Raw genomic sequence first — 17,778 nt, forward strand, 5'->3', positions numbered from 1 at the left:
TTTCGCGATCTCGATCATTGCGAAACGCTATATCGCGATTTTTCAACCCGGAAGTAAAAAACACCATCTGCGCATGCGTGCCCTTTTTTCTATGGCCACGCATGCGTAGATGGAGTTTGCGTTCCCTGCCGGGCAGATCAGCTGCTGGGCGGCTTCCCTGGGTCTTCCCCCTCTTGCTGGCGGGAGGGCGAGCGGCGGGCATCAGCGAGGAGCCGGGGTTTCCCCTTTGCGTGGGCGGCCGGTAAGACCCCAGCGCTGCTTCCCAGCTGGGAAGCGGCGCGAGCGAACGGCGTGGGCGGGCGAAGGGCGGGCGAGCTGGGGGCGCGTGGGCAGGCAGGCGGCAGACAAGCGGCGGGCGCGGCAGCAGCGAGGAGTTTGCGTGGGCGGCGGGGAAACCCCAATCTTCGGCTCCTCGCTGCTGCGGCGATAGTAAAAACACCATCTGCGCATGCGCAGATGGTGTTTTTACTTCCGCACCGCTACTTCGCGAAAACCCGATCATCGCGAGGGGTCCTGGAACGGAACCCTCGCGATAATCGGGGGACCACTGTATATACAAAACAAAATAACCAAAATTATATTAAATAATGAAAAATTGGAACCAATTGAAATAAATAAAGGAGTTCGACAAGGCTGTCCTATCTCACCTTTACTGTTTATTTTGTCCTTAGAAACCCTATTGATAAAAATAAGAGCAGATCCAAAAATAAAAGGTTTGACTGTTGGAAAGGAGGTATATAAAGTCCAAGCTTTTGCAGATGACTTGACGTTTATAATTGAGGATCCGATAACAACAGTTCCAGTATTAATTCAGACAATAGAACAATATGGAAAAGTAGCAGGCTTAAAAATAAATAAGAGTAAAACACAATTCATAACAAAAAATATGAGTAAAATACAAGAAAGAAAATTGGAATACATTTCCAGAATACAAATAGTTAAAAAGGTTAATTACTTAGGAATATGGATAACATCCAAAACAATAACACTAAAAAATGATAATTACATAAAATTAATGATGGAAATTAAAAAGATTTAGAAATTTGGAATAACTTAAAAATATCCTTTTTGGGGAGAGTTGCCACAATTAAGATGAACATTTTACCTAAAATTTTATTTTTGTTTCAGGTGATTCCAATAAATCCAGGCGGAAATTTTTTCAAAAACTTAACTACGATAGTCAAAAAATTCTTATGGCAAGGAAAAAAGGCAAGAATAAAGATAAATATTTTGGAAGATATTAAAGAAAGGGGAGGGTTTCCACTCCCTAATTGGAAATTATACTATCAGGCAGCCGCCCTAACGTGGATTAGGGACTGGTTAACATTAGAGAATAAAAGAATATTGAAATTAGAAGGACACGATCTTATGCTTGGTTGGCATGCCTTTATATGGTATGACAAGGATAAAAATCATTCATATTTCAAAAGACACACATTAAGAAAATCTTTATTAGAAGTTTGGAAAGACATAAGGAAAAATCATTTTTTGACTGTTCCAGAATGGCTTGCCCCTCTAGAAGCAATAATACACCCAAATTCTATACAGGAAAAGAGAATAATAAGATATAAGGACCTATTAAATGATCAAATGAAACTAAAATCTAGGACTAAATTACAAGAAGAAGGGATAATAATCGATTGGTGGCATTACGCACAGATTCGATCTAGATACCAGAAAGATAGTATGCTCTATATTTTTAATAAGAATAAAAACCTATTAAGTAATTTAATAACCATCAATCAAACTAAAACAATAGGGAAAATTTATAAATACTTGATTGCCCATAAACATATAGATTTAACATTAAAGGATAACATGATAAGTTGGTGTAAAAATATTGGAAAAGAAATAGATATAGATACATGGGAGAAAGTCTGGATTGGGAATTGGAAAATGACAAAATCAGTGTCCTTAAAAGAAAACCAAATTAAAATGTTTTATAGATGGGTGGGGGCAATTCTAATCTCTGGGGGGGAGTGGGTTCCAGAGGGCCGGGGCTGCCACAGAAAAGGCTCTTCCTCTGGGTCCCGCCAAGCGACATTGTTTGGTTGACGGGACCCGGAGAAGATCCGCTATGTACATGTCTACAAAACCAACATCCAAAAAAAGGTGAGGGGGGGAATGGGAAAACATTTTTCGCTAAATTTATTTTTTAAAGGAAGTATTTTTATTTTATTTATTTGTCAAAACATGTACGTGATAACAGTTATAAGCATAAACAAAAGCAAAATAGTTATAGGTAAATTTGGACAGTAGGACGGAGGGTATGCACGATGGTACGCGTATGCATGCCCCTTACACACCTCTAAGAAAAGGGGTGAGGTTGACTATATACAGACTAAGGTTAAAGTTTTTGGCGTTGGGGAAGAAACCACACAGTCAAGTAGTGCATTCTAGGCACTGATTTATTGTTTGAGCCGTTTACATTGAGTTTGAATATATTGTGTGTTTGTTGTTGTGGTTGAAACTGAAGTATACATTGACAGGTAGAACATTGTGGCAGACAATTTTATGAACTACATTTAAAAGTCAATCTTGACAAGATTTTAAGAAAGACTATTGAACTTAAAGCGGAAATATACCTTTGGGTAATTTACCAGATACTTTTGATAAGGATGAAACATCGGAGATGGGCAGCATACAAATCTAATAAATTACTACTACTACTACTACTACTACTACTACTACTACTACTATTATTACTACTATTATATTATTATTATTATAATTATTATTATAATTATTATTATTATTATTATTATTGATATATATGTTACGGCAGCTAGGATTGTATATGCTCAGAACTGGAAATTGAATAAATACCAACTGAAAGGGAAGTTTTGAGAAAAACCATGGACTGTGCAGAGATGAATAGACTGACTTGAAATTTAAAGATAAACAAGATTCTGATTATTATAAGATTTGGGGGAAGTTTTATGATTGAATAGAAAATTAAGAGATATGTATATTTTAATTAGCTAATATTGTAAAAACTGAAAAAAGAGAATTGAATTTAAAATATTGGAAACCAGATGGCGAGGATAAGAAATGGCGGGAGCACTAACGATTCAACACAAATTGTAGTTATTGTTTTTTGGTTTAAATATTAAATGTTTAAATATTAAATATTTCACCAGGCTAGAATTCTGACTAAAACTTTTCCCACAATCAAGACATTCAAAGGGTTTCTCTCCTGTGTGAGTCCTCTTGTGTTTCACCAGGGTTGAATTAAGACTAAAACTTTCTCCACAGTCAGGACATTCAAAGGGTTTCTCTCCTGTGTGAGTCCTCTGGTGTTGCACCAGGTCGGAATTCTGACTAAAACATTTCCCAGTCAGGACATTCAAAGGGTTTCTCTCCTGTGTGAGTCCTCTTGTGTTTCACCAGGTTGGAACTCTGACTAAAACCTTTCCCACAGACAGGACATTCGAAGGGTTTCTCTCCTGTGTGAGTCCTCTGGTGTACAACCAGGTAGGAATTAAGACTAAAACTTTTCCCACAGTCAGGACATTCAAAGGGTTTCTCTCCTGTGTGAGTCCTCTTGTGTTTCAGCCGGCTAGAACTCAGACTAAAACCTTTCCCACAGACAGGACATTCAAAGGGTTTCTCTCCTGTGTGAGTCCTCTGGTGTTGCACCAGGCTGGAATTACGACTAAAACTTTTCCCACAGTCAGGACATTCAAAGGGTTTTTCTCCTGTGTGAGTCCTCTTGTGTATCAGCAGGTCGGAATTCTGACCGTAACAATTCCCACAATCAGGACATTCAAAGGGTTTCTCTCCTGTGTGAGTCCTCTTGTGTTTCAGCAGGCTGGAACTATTACTAAAACATTTCCCACAGACAGGACATTCAAAGGGTTTCTCTCCTGTGTGACTCCTCTGGTGTTCCACCACGTGGGAACTCTGACTAAAACTTGCTCCACAGTCAGGACATTCAAAGGGTTTCTCTCCTGTGTGAGTCTTCTGGTGTTTTACCAGGTTGGCACTCTGACTAAAGCTTTTCCCACAGTCAAGACATTCAAAGGGTTTCTCTCCTGTGTGAATCCTCTTGTGATTTACCAGGTTGGAACGGTCACTAAAACCTTTCCCACAGTCAGGACATTCAAAGGGTTTCTCTCCTGTGTGAGTCCTCTGGTGTTTCAACAGGCTGGAATTACGACTAAAGCTTTTCCCACAGTCAGGACATTCAAAGGGTTTTTCTCCTGTGTGAGACCTTTTGTGTTGTACCAAGCTGGAATGATCACTAAAATTTTTCCCACAGTCAGGACATTCAAACGGTTTCTCTCCTGTGTGAGTCCTCTTGTGTATCAGCAGGTGGGAATTCTGACCGTAACAATTCCCACAATCAGAACATTCAAAGGGTTTCTCTCCTGTGTGAGTCCTCTGGTGTTTCACCAGGCTGCAACTACGACTAAAACTTTTCCCACAGACAAGACATTCAAAGGGTTTCTCTCCTGTGTGAGTCCTCTGGTGTTCAAGCAAGTATGAATTATGACTAAAACTTTTCCCACAGTCAGGACATTCAAAGGGTTTCTCTCCTGTGTGAGTCCTCTGGTGTACAACCAGGTAGGAATTAAGACTAAAACTTTTCCCACAGTCAGGACATTCAAAGGGTTTCTCTCCTGTGTGAGTCCTCCTGTGTTTCAGCAGGCTGGAACTCAGACTAAAACTTTTCCCACAGACAGGACATTCAAAGGGTTTCTCTCCTGTGTGAGTCCTCTGGTGTTGCACCAGGCTGGAATTACGACTAAAACCTTTCCCACAGTCAGGACATTCAAAGGGTTTTTCTCCTGTGTGAGTCCTCTTGTGTATCAGCAGGTCAGAATTCTGACCATAACAATTCCCACAATCAGGACATTCAAAGGGTTTCTCTCCTGTGTGAGTCCTCTTGTGTTTCAGCAGGCTGGAACTATGACTAAAAGTTTTCCCACAGACAGGACATTCAAAGGGTTTCTCCCCTGTGTGAGTCCTCTGGTGTGTCACCAGCCTGGAATTATGACTAAAACGTTTCCCACAGTTAGGACATTCAAAGGGTTTCTCTCCTCTGTGAGTCCTCTGGTGTCTCACCAGTTTGTAACTCTGACTAAAATCTTTCCCGCAGTCAGAACATTGAAAGAATTTCTCTCCTTTGTGAATACTCTGATGTTTCATGACTGAAATTGTGGCAGAATATGTTACAGCACATTCAAATGTTTTCTCTTCTTTGCGAGCATTGCTTGCTTCACCAGACAGGAATTTTCTCTTTGAAACCTTTCTCACAGACCTGACCTAAAAATTTCTAATGAAACATTTACACAATTTGCACTGTCATATGTTTTCTCCCTCATGTGTGTCTTCTGGTGTACCAACATGTTCCCACGCTCACTAAAGGACTTATCACATTGGGAGCACTTTTGTGGCTTCCCTCTTGTGTGGTTGCTTCCATGAATCACAAGGCAGTTTTTGCTACATTGAGATAGTGTGTATGGCTTTTCTCCTGTCTAGCTCCTCGTTTCATAAACAGCTCTGATTTGAAATCTCTTCTTTTTGGACAATAGGCAAATTTAAGTCACTTTTCCACAGCTGAGGCCACCAGAAATATGGACAATGCCTTGTTTAGTGGTGCTTTCATTCAAGCCGTTTTATTCCTCACAGGGAGAGGGCTGCATTCCTGTCTACTCTATGTGACTTTACTATTGGCCTTTTCCTCCCCACTGACTTCCAGATATTTCCCTTTTTTGATGATTGAAAAATAATCTCCTTTGGCTTTTCATGTAACCTTCAGTTCTTCATAATGCTTATTTGAGCTTGAAATCTTTCTTGATTTTCTCTCTTGTCTAACAGCTGCTGGAGGAGCAGGAGGAGAATTGTATGGTTTTCTGAAAGAAATGGAAATATTTTGACTTTTCGCTTGATCTTCTTCCCTTTTCAATGTTGGTTCTTATTTACAATTGTCCAGAGTGCTCTTATTGCCATCCTCTTTGTCTGCAAGATACAAAGAAAAGTAGGACTTTGTTTATAAAGTTGTTAGAGATTATGTGAAAAATAATAATAATTAATAATAACAATTTATTAGACTTGTATGCCACCCCTCTCCGAAGACTCGGAGCGACTCACAACAAATAAAACAGAATTACAAATCTAATATGAAAAACAATAATAAAAAGCCCATTATAAAACAGTGATACAATCCAAACAAACCAAACATGAAATGGAACAGCTAGGAAACCAAGACTTACGAAGAGAGACTGCAGGAACTGGGCATGGATAGCCTAGAGAAAAGGAGGACCAGAGCGGACATGATAGCAGTCTACAGGTATAAGAGGGGTTGCCACAGAGAGGAGGGGTTCACTTTATTCTCCAGAGATTCAACCTGGAAATAAGGAAAAACCTCCTGACGGTCAGAACGATCAACCAGTAGAATAACCTACCAGTGGACGTTGTGAACTCCAATACTCTGGACATTTTAAAGAGGAAATTGGACTGCCATTTGGCTAGGATACTATAGGGTTTCACATAAAGAGCTGATTAGTGAAGATTGGACTTAATCCCAGGATAGTTCAGTAGATTTGCAGCTGGCTGAAGCGTAGACATCAGAGAGTTGTTGTCAATGGCGAGTATTCTAAGCAGAGACAGGTTACAAGCGGTGTGCCACAAGGGTCTGTTCTGGGTCCTATTCTTTTTAATATGTTTGTGAGTGACATAGGGGAAGGTTTGGTAGGGAAGGTTTGCCAATTTGCCGATGACTCTAAAGTGTGCAACAGGGTTGATATTCCTAGAGGCGTCTATGATATGGCAAATGATTTAGCTTTACTAGACAAATGGTCAAACCAATGGAAACTGCAATTTAATGTTTCCAAATGTAAAATAATGCACTTGGGGAAAAGGAATCCTCAATCTGAGTATTGTATTGGCAGTTCTGTGTTAGCAAAAACTTCAGAAGAGAAGGATTTAGGGGTAGTGATTTCTGACAGTCTCAAAATGGGTGAACAGTGCGGTCAGGCAGTAGGAAAAGCAAGTAGAATGCTTGGCTGCATAGCTAGAGGTATAACAAGCAGGAAGGGGGAGATTGTGATTCCACTATATAGAGCACTAGTGAGACCACATTTGGAATACTGTGTTCAGTTCTGGAGAACTCATCTACAAAAAGACATTGACAAAATTGAACGGGTCCAAAGATGAGCTACAAGAATGGTGGAAGGTCTTAAGCATAAAACGTATCAGGAAAGACTTAATGAACTCAATCTGTATAGTCTGGAAGACAGAAGGAAAAGGGGGGACATGATAGAAACATTTAAATATGTTAACAGGTTAAATAAGGTCCAGGAGGGAAGTGTTTTTAATACGAAAGTCAACACAATAACAAGGGGACACAATCTGAGGTTAGTTAGGGGAAAGATCAAAAGCAACATGAGAAAATATTATTTTACTGAAAGAGTAGTAGATCCTTGGAACAAACTTCCAGCAGACGTGGTTGGTAAATCCACAGTAACTGAATTTAAACATGCCTGGGATAAACATATATCCATCCTAAAATAAAATACAGGAAATATTTATTTATTTATTTATTTATTTATTAGATTTGTATGCCGCCCCTCTCCGTAGATAAATAGTATAAGGGCAGACTAGATGGACCATGAGGTCTTTTTCTGCTGTCAATCTTCTATGTTTCTATGACACCAAACTGGCAGGAATAGCCAACACTGCAGAAGATGGGTGCAAAATGGGGCTACCTTTGAAGAGTGTTTGCAAACTTCAACTTGCCCAAAATGCAGCCGTGCGAGCAGTCTGGGCTTTCCAAGAAAGGCCCACATCTCACTATCACTCCGCGGACTGCACTGGCTACCAATCTGTTTCCGGACACAATTCAAAGTGTTAGTTATGACCAATAAAACCCTGCATGGCATAGGACTAGACTATCTCCGAGACCGCCTTCTGCCGCACAAATCCCAGCAACCGTTGAGGTTCCATGGAGTTGATCTCCTTAGGGTCCTGTCGACAAAACAATGTTGGCTGGCGGGACCTAGGGGAAGAGCCTTCTCTGTGGGGGCCCTGGCACTCTGGAATCAGCTCTCTCTGGAGATTCGCACTGCCCCCATCCTCCTCACCTTCTGTTGTGGTTCAGCCTGGGACCCCTCCGGGAATGGCTGATTTGCTGTCGGCTTCCAGCTCAGAGGGAGAGGCTGAGGACCAGGAGGTGCAGACTGACGAGGAAGCGGAATCCCAGGCTGAAGAAGAAGGACAGCCAGAGTTCCACCAGGGGGAGCTCTCCCCAGCAAGCAGCCTGGATTCCCTGGGGGAAGATGCTCATGACATCATAGATATGCGACAAAGGAGAGCTAATCAGAGACGAACTCAATTGGCTAGGTATTTCCAGCATTAGAGGTCACAGCTGGGTTTGGGTGTGGTGCTTGGGAAAGGATAAAAGGCGGCCCCACCCTTCCTGGCTTGTGGAGTTTTATCTTGGAGATTCGTGAGACCTGTCTGTGAACTTTGGTGGCTACAATCCTGGTTTGTGCCTTGGACTATTGAAACCTTGGGGGGGTGTGCCAGCAAGAAGCTTGTGAAATTGACTGGACATCAGGACCCTGTTGTAACGTATTGTAACCTGTCTGCTGTGAAGACAGGTTTTCCTTTGTGCTTATTTTTTCCTGCTATAAAATACTTTTGGATTTTACCAGAGTGTCTGGCTGTTTTTTCAGTGGGTGTGGAGGTCTGGGAAAACCCAGACAGAACACCTTCCAGAAGAACTCATCTCTGCCGCCAGGCCTGGGGTTCCTTAGATCTTCCCCCCTGACCAATGAATACCTTAGTTTGATTGTCGAATGAATGATATTGATGATTCTTCTTTTTTAATTAGAATTTTAAATACTGTTTTATAATGTATTAATTGGATTGCTATTATTGATTCTTGTTTTCTGTACATGTTGTGACCCGTCCCGAGTCCTCAGAGATGTGCGCTATCTAATAAAATGAAATTCAATGTTGAAAAATGTAAGGTTCTACATTTAGGCAAGAAATTTTTTTTTGCACAGGTACAGTATACGTGGTATATTGCTCAACAGTAGTAACTCTGAGAGGGATCCTGGAGTCCTAGAGGACAACCAATTAAATATGTGCCAGCAATGTACAGCAGCTGTCAAAAAAGCCAACACAGTTCTAGGCTGCATAAACAGAAAGATACAATCAAGATCACGTGAAGTGTTAATATCATTTTATAAGGCCTTAATAAGGTCACACTGCAACCAATCCTGAATACTGCATTAAGTTTGGTCACCAAGATGCAAAAAGGATTCTGAGACTCTAGAAAAAGTACACAGAAGAGCAACAACGATGATTAGGAGGGCGTTTGCCCAGGTTCGCCTGGTGCACCAGTTGCGGCCCTATTTGGACAGGGAGTCATTGCTCACAGTCACTCATGCCCTTATCACCTCGAGGTTCGATTACTGAAACGCTCTCTACATGGGGCTACCTTTGAAAAGTGTTCGGAAACTTCAGATCGTGCAGAACGCAGCCGCGAGAGCCATCGTGGGGCTTCCCAGATTCGCCCACGTTTCTACAACACTCCGTGGCCTGCATTGGCTGCCGATCAGTTTCCGGTCACAATTCAAAGTGTTGGTCATGACCTTTAAAGCCCTACATGGCATTGGACCAGAATACCTCCGGAACCGCCTACTACCGCACGAATCCCAGCGGCCAATAAGGTCCCACAGAGTCGGCCTTCTCCGGGTCCCGTCGACTAAACAATGTTGTCTGGCGGGCCCCAGGGGAAGAGCCTTCTCTGTGGCGGCCCCGGCCCTCTGGAATCAACTCCCCCCGGAGATTAGAACTGCTCCCACCCTCCTTGTCTTCCGTAAACTACTTAAGACCCATCTATACCGCCAGGCATGGGGGATTTGAGACACCTTTCCCCCAGGCTTATTATAATTTATGTTTGGTATGTATGTGCTGTTTGGTTTTTAATTGATAGGGTTTTTTAGTTTTTTCTTAATATTAGATTTGTGCCTGTACAATATTGTTTTATCGCTTGTTGTGAGCCGCCCCGAGTCTTCGGAGAGGGGCGGCATACAAATCTAATAAATTATTATTATTATTATTATTATTATTATTATTATTATTATTATTATTATTATGGGACTGGAGTCTAAAACATATGAAGAACAGTTGCAGGGACTGGGCATGGCTAGTTAAATGAAAAGAAGAACCAGGGGAGACATGATAACAGTGTTCCAGTATCTCAGGAGTTGCCACAAAGAAGGAGTCAACCTATTCTCCAAAGCACCTGAGGGAAGAACAAGAAGCAATGGGAGGAAAATAAACAAGGAGAGAAGTAACTTAGAACTAAGGAGAAATTTCCTGACAGTCAGAATGGTTGAATAGTGGAACAGCTTGCCTCCAGAAGTTGTGAATGCCCCAACATTGGAAGTTTTTAAGCAGATGTTGGATAATCATCTGTCTGAAGTAGTGTAGGGTTCCCTGCTTAAGCAGGGGGGTTGGACTAGAAGACCTCCAAGGTCTCTTCCAACTCTGTGTTATTATTAAGATCCTGAATAAGATAACCAAGCAACAGATCTGCAAACATGTAGAACCAAGCAAACTTAGAACCAGAAGCCAACATGGGTTTGTTGAAAAAAGATCATGTCAAACAAAACTTATTTCCTTCTTAGAAAGTGTCTAAATTAGTAGACTAGCAAAATGCTATGGACACAGCATCCTGGCATTTCAGAAAGGCATTTGATAAATACATAAGTGCACTGATGTGCCTTTCGTCCCCTGTCCAATTGTCTTTCCTTTCCATTTTATCATATATATTCTTCCCTTCCCACCTACTTCTCTTCCTCTTCACTTCCTATCTTTTATATATCACTTAATGTCCATTACCTTTCATATGTATTGTATATTGGACAAAGAATAAATAAATAAAAAATAAATAAATAAAAAATACGACTTGGTAAATGAAGAAAATGTGGTATGGATATGATCACCATCCAATGGATTTGTAACTGGCTGACAAACCATATTCAACCATTAGTCAATGGAACTACAATTATATGGAGCCTCTATGTTATTCTCAGTATTCTTCAATATTTTCATAACCAATTTCAGTAAATGACTAGAATGGGAACTCAGCTCATTTGGAATTATATTCCACCCAACTCCCAGAGGACAATTTGGAGACAACACTAAACTGGCAGGAATAACCAACACCCCAAAAGACAAACTCAAGATACAGAAGAATCTTGATAGATTTGAACACTGGGCCGTAGAGAAAATAAAAGAGGTTGTACACTTAGTCACAAAAAAGCAAATGGCAATGTACAGAATAGGTACATCCTGACTCAATAGCAATAACTGTGAGATGGATCTTGAAGTCCTACTATAGTGAGCAATCAACTTTTGAAAAGCCAACAGTGTGATGCAGTGGCCACAAAAGCTAATGCAATCCTAGGCTGCCTTAACACAGGGCTAGAATGAAGATCATGTGAAGTGTTAGTATCAATTTATAATGCTTTGGTAAGATCACACTTGGATTATTGCAACTAGTTTTGATTGCCACATTTTTTAAAAAGGTGTTGAGACTTTATAAAGAGTGCAGAGAAGAGCAGTAGGGGGCTTGAGGCTAAAACATATAAAGAAATGTTGCAGGAATTGAGTATGTCTAGTCTAGTCTAGTAAAAGGAAGGATTAAGGGTGACATGATAGCAGTATTCCAATAGTTGAAGGGCCAAGAACGGGGTCAACTTATTTTGCAATTCACCAGAAGGCAAGACAAGAAGCAATGGGTGGAAACTAATCCGGGAGAGAAGTAGCCCAGAACTAAGGAGAATTTTTCTTGATGCTGAGAACAATTAATCGATTGTCTGAAATGGTATTGTGTCTCCTGCAGGGCGTCGGAATATAAGACCCGCAAGGCTTAAATTTCAGCAGGAGGGGAACCTGCAGCAGCAGCAGCTGACATGCTTCATCCGAGTTGCTTCTCTGCTCCCAGGCTGTAAAAACAAACAGCCTGACTTGCTCCCGAACTTTCCTCCCACCTGCCCTCAACTCACCTTCCAGCTGCTGTTTCAATCCTCGGGAGAGCACAAAAGCCGCTCTACAGGCCCTCTTTCTCCCATGAGTCTTCCGGAAGAGGAAGCTCTGCGTTTTTTCTCTCCTCGGATCTTTTCTAGCAATTCAGTACTCGATGCTTTTAACTCCTCACCTTTTTGGCACTGATGCTGCCTTTCTGACTGCCATCTCCTGACAGCAGGAATAAAAACACTCTTGCCCCGTCTCTATCTAAGGCGTTTGCAAGATGTTCTCACTGTATAAATTCTATCAAATCGTTTTGCACTTCTAGCAACTGACCTTTGCAAGTGACCAGAAAATTTCCTTTCTTTTATTCTCTCTCTCTTCCTCCCTCCCTTTGTTTCTCCCTCCCTCCTTCTCTCTCTTCCTTCATCTTTCTTTCTCTCTCTTTCACTCTCTCTCCCTCCTACCTTCCCCCTCTCTTTCTATTTATCTTTGTCTCTTTGTCTCTTTTTCTTTCTCCCTTCCTCTCTATTTCTCTCCCCTCGCTCTTTCTTTCTCTTCCCCTCTTTTTTCTCTCACCCTCTCTATTTCTCTTTCTTTCTCTCTCCCTCCTTCCCTCCTTCTCACTCATTCTTCCTCACTCTTCTCCCCTCCCTCGTCATTCTCCATAAGGGCCTTCCCCCCACCATGAACCCAGCCCCCTCCGGCTCCTGGAAGAGAGACGCAAAGGCAGCCTGGTCCGGCCTCCCCCCTCCTCTACACACACTTTTCCCCCTTCAGACGAGGCCCTTCAGCGGGAGGCTCCTTCCTCTCAGACGCTCCCGGCTCCCTCCCACCTGCTCCTTCAGCAAAATGGGGGCTCCGAGGGCAGGGGGCAAACGGGGGGGGCGAGGGGAGGACCCCGCCTCAGGATGCCCCCAAGCGCACTCAGGGAGGCTCCGCCAGTTCCGAGGTGAGGGAAAGCAACACTGTGCTTCCCCCTCGGCGGATCCTGAGGTGCCCGGACAGACTGCGTCCTTGGGCTGGCCGCTGCCTCCAGAAGCACCGAGGCAACAGAAGCTTTGCCAATGACACCGTCTCCCCTCAGCAAGTGCGCGCCTCACCGTCCCCGCCGCGGCGCCCCTTTACCTCAGTGGGCCCTCTCGCTCTTTCTTCCTCCCCGCAGAGACCTCCTGCCAAGCTGGGTTAGGGACGGGGAGGGCGAGGCATCAGCGGAAAGCCCAGAATCCCCTCCCGCAAGCCTCTTCTCAACAGGGCTTGTTGGGAGGAAAAACAGCAGGGCATTTTTGAAAGGGACAAATTATTATAAAGTGTGACTGTCCCGCTCGTCTGGTCACTTTAGCCAAGTGAAATAGTGAAAAGTGATGCTTCTTAGCTTACCAAATTTAGTATGTTCTGAGCCTTGAATTTATCTTACTTTTTTTAAAAAAGATTTTTATTTATTAGAAACATAGAAACATAGAAGTCTGACGGCAGAAAAAGACCTCATGGTCCATCTAGTCTGCCCTTATACTATTTTCTGTACTTTATCTTAGGATGGATATATGTTTATACCAGGCATGTTTAAATTCAGTTACTGTGGATTTATCTACCACGTCTGCTGGAAGTTTGTTCCAAGGATCTACTACTCTTTCAGTAAAATAATATTTTCTCATGTTGCTTTTGATCTTTCCCCCAACTAACTTCAGATTGTGTCCCCTTGTTCTTGTGTTCACTTTCCTATTAAAAACACTTCCCTCCTGGCCCTTATTTAACCCTTTAATATATTTAAATGTTTCGATCATGTCCCCCCTTTTCCTTCTGTCCTCCAGACTATACAGATTGAGTTCATTAAGTCTTTCCTGATACATTTTATGCTTAAGACCTTCCACCATTCTTGTAGCCCGTCTTTGGACCCGTTCAATTTTGTCAATATCTTTTTGTAGGTGAGGTCTCCAGAACTGAACACAGTATTCCAAATGTGGTCTCACCAGCATTCTATATAGTGGGATCATAATCTCCCTCTTCCTGCTTGTTATACCTCTAGCTATGCAGCCAAGCATCCTACTTGCTTTCCCTACCGCCTGACTGCACTGTTCACCCATTTTGAGACTGTCAGAAATCACTACCCCTAAATCCTTTTCTTTTGAAGTATTTGCCAACACAGAACTGCCAATACAAATTTTAAATATTGTTTATTTAAAACAAACCAACATACAAAATACAAAACATACATGTCTACAAGACCAACATAGAAAAATAGGTGAGGGGGGGGGGGATGGGAAAACATTTTCCCCTAAATTTATTTTTTAAAGGAAGTATTTTTATTTTATTTATTTGTCAAAACATATACGTGGTAACAGTTATAAACATAAACAAAAGCAAAATAGGTATAGGTAAATTTGGACAGTAGGACAGGGAGGGTAGGCACGATGGTTCGCTTATGCACGCCCCTTACACACCTCTAAGAAAAGGGGTGAGGTTGACTATATACAGACTAAGGTTAAAGTTTTTGGCGTTGGGGAAGAAACCACAGAGTCAAGTAGTGCATTCCAGGCACTGATTTAGTATCTGAGCCGTTTACATTGAGTTTGAATATATTGTGTGCTTGTTTGTTGTTGTGGTTGAAACTGAAGTATTCATTGACAGGTAAGAACATTGTGGCAGATGATTTTATGAACTACATTTAGAAGTCAATCTTGAGAAGATTTTAAGAAAGACTATTGAACTTAAACCGGAAATATACCTTTGGGTAATTTACCAGATACTTTTGATAAGGATGAAACATCGGAGAGGGGCGGCATACAAATCTAATAAATTACTACTACTACTATTATTATTATTACTACTATTACTACTATTATTATTATTATTGATGTAGTTACGGCAGCTAGGATTGTATATGCTCAGAACTGGAAATTGAATAAATACCAACTGAAAGGGACGTTTTGAGAAAAAACATGGACTGTGCAGAGATGAATAGACTGACTTGAAATTTAAAGATAAACAAGATTCTGATTATTATAATATTTGAGGGAAGTTTTATGATTGAATAGAAAATTAAGAGATATGTATGTATTTTAATTAGCTAATATTGTAAAAACTGAAAAAAGAGAATTGAATTTAAAATATTGGAAACCAGATGGCGAGGATAAGAAATGGCGGGAGCACTAACGATTCAACACAAATTGTAGTTATTGTTTTTTGGTTTAAAGATATAGAACTTTATTCTATAGATTATATAATGTATTAGGAAAGGTTTTTTATGTTTATATATATATATGTCAAGAATTATGAGGTACAACACAATGATTATAGGGATCAAATAAGTAATGAGGAAACAATATTAATACAAACCTTAAGGATACAAGCAACAAGTTAGTCATACAATCGTTAGTGGGAGGAAACAGGTGATAAGAATGATGAGAAAAAACTAATAGTAATAGTAGTGCAGAGTTAGTAAATACTTTGACAGCGTTGAGGGAATTATTTGTTTTACATTTTGAGGGTAGGAGTTGAAACCGTTTATGTCCAGGATACAAGGGATGTGACAATCCAACAATCAGGACATTCAAAGAGTTTATCTCCTGTATTAGACCTCTGGTGTCTCACCAGGTTGGAATTATCCCTAAAACATTTCCCACAGTCAAGACATTAAAAGGGTTTCTCTCCTGTGTGAGCCCTCTGCTTTTGCACCAGGTTAGAATTACCACTTAAACTCTTCTCACAGTCAGGTCTTTCTAAGGGTTTCCCTCCTATGTGAGACCACTAGAGTCTCCACAGGCTGGAATTATGACTAAAACCTTTCCCACAATAGAGGACATTTAAGGGTTTCTGTCTTGTGTGAGTCCTTTGATGTTTCAAATGGCTGGAACTATCACTAAAACCTTTCCCACACGACATTCAAAGAGTTTCTCTCCTGTATGAGTTCTCTTGTGTTTCACCAGGCTGGAATTATCACTAAAATGTTTCCCACAATCAGGACATTCAAAGGGTTTCTCTCCTGTGTGAGTCCTCTGGTGTCTCACCAGGTTAGAACTCTGACTAAAACTTTTCCCACAGACAGGACATTCAAAGGGTTTCTCTCCTGTGTGACTCCTCTGGTGTTCCACCAGGTGGGAACTCTGACTAAAACTTTCCCCACAGTCAGGACATTCAAAGGGTTTCTCTCCTGTGTGAGTCCTTTGGTGTTTCACCAGGTTGGCATTCTGACTAAAACTTTTCCCACAGACAGGACATTCAAAGGGTTTCTCTCCTGTGTGAGTCCTCTGGTGTTTCACCAGGCTAGAATTCTGACTAAAACTTTTCCCACAATCAAGACATTCAAAGGGTTTCTCTCCTGTGTGAGTCCTCTTGTGTTGCAGCAGCGTGGAACGATCACTAAAACTTTTCCCACAGTCAAGACATTCAAAGGGTTTCTCTCCTGTGTGAGTCCTCTTGTGTTGCCCCAGGCTGGAACTATCACTAAAACCTTTCCCACAGTCAAGACATTTAAAGGGTTTCTCTCCTGTGTGAGTCCTCTTGTGTTGCACCAGGCTGGAATTCTGACCAAAACGTTTCCCACAGTCAGGACATTCAAAAGGTTTCTCTCCTGTGTGAGTCCTCTGGTGTTGCGCCAGGCTGGAATTATGACTAAAACTTTTCTCACAATCAGGACATTCGTAGGGTTTCTCTCCTGTGTGAGTCCCCTGGTGTTCCACTAGGCTGGAATTATGACTAAAACTTTTCCCACAGTCAGGACATTCAAAGGGTTTCTCTCCTGTGTGAGTCCTCTGGTGTTGCACAAGGCTGGAATTCTGACTAAACCTTTTCCCACAGTCAGGACATTGAAAGGGTTTCTCTCCTGTGTGAATCCTCTTGTGTTTCCCCAGGGTGGAACTTTCACTAAACCTTTTCCCACAGTCAGGACATTGAAAGGGTTTCTCTCCTGTGTGAGTCCTCTTGTGTTTCACCAGGCTGGAACTATCACTAAATCTTTTCCCACAGTCAGGACATTCAAAGGGTTTCTCTCCTGTGTGAGTCCTCTGGTGTTGCACCAGGTCGGAATTCTGACTAAAACCTTTCCCACAGTCAGGACATTCAAAGGGTTTTTCTCCTGTGTGACTCCTCTGGTGTATCACTAGGCTGGAATTATGAGTAAAACTTTTCCCACAGACAGAACATTTAAAGGATTTCTCTCCTGTGTGAGACCTCAGATGTTTCACCAGCCTAATTTTCTGACTAAAACTTTTCCCATAGAAATGACATTCAAAGGGTTTCTCTCCTGTGTGAGTCCTCTTGTGTTGCACCAGGCTGGAACTATCACTAAAACTTTCCCCACAGTCAGGACATTGAAAGGGTTTCTCTCCTGTGTGAGTCGTCTTGTGTTGCACCAGGCTGGAACTATTACTAAAAGTTTTCCCACAGTCAGAACATTTAAAGGGTTTCTCTCCTGTGTGAGTCCTCTGGTGTTGCACCATGCTGGAATTACGACTAAAACATTTCCCACAGTCAGGACATTCAAAGGGTTTCTCTCCTGTGTGAGTCCTCTGGTGTTGCACCAGGCTGGAATTACGACTAAAACATTTCCCACAGTCAGGACATTCAAAGGGTTTCTCTCCTGTGTGAGTCCTCTGGTGTTGCACCAGGCTGGAACTATTACTAAAAGTTTTCCCACAGTCAGAACATTTAAAGGGTTTCTCTCCTGTGTGAATACTCTGGTGTTTCATGACTGAAATTGTGACAGAAAATTTTATAGTCAGCACATTCAATTGTTTTCTCTTCTTTGCGAGTATTTGAAACCTTTCTCACAGATATGATGTCAAAATT

At 41.6% G+C, this 17,778-nt stretch overlaps 1 pseudogene; it reads right to left on the reverse strand.

Moving 5' to 3' along the window:
* Window positions 1–2,858: 2,858 nt before the first annotated feature.
* The window catches only part of LOC139155978 (zinc finger protein 850-like), a 45,346-nt pseudogene continuing 30,426 nt past the window's right edge, over window positions 2,859–17,778 (reverse strand).

The sequence above is a fragment of the Erythrolamprus reginae genome, unplaced genomic scaffold, assembly GCF_031021105.1.
Source record: "Erythrolamprus reginae isolate rEryReg1 unplaced genomic scaffold, rEryReg1.hap1 scaffold_187, whole genome shotgun sequence".
Taxonomy (NCBI): Eukaryota; Metazoa; Chordata; class Lepidosauria; order Squamata; family Dipsadidae; genus Erythrolamprus; species Erythrolamprus reginae.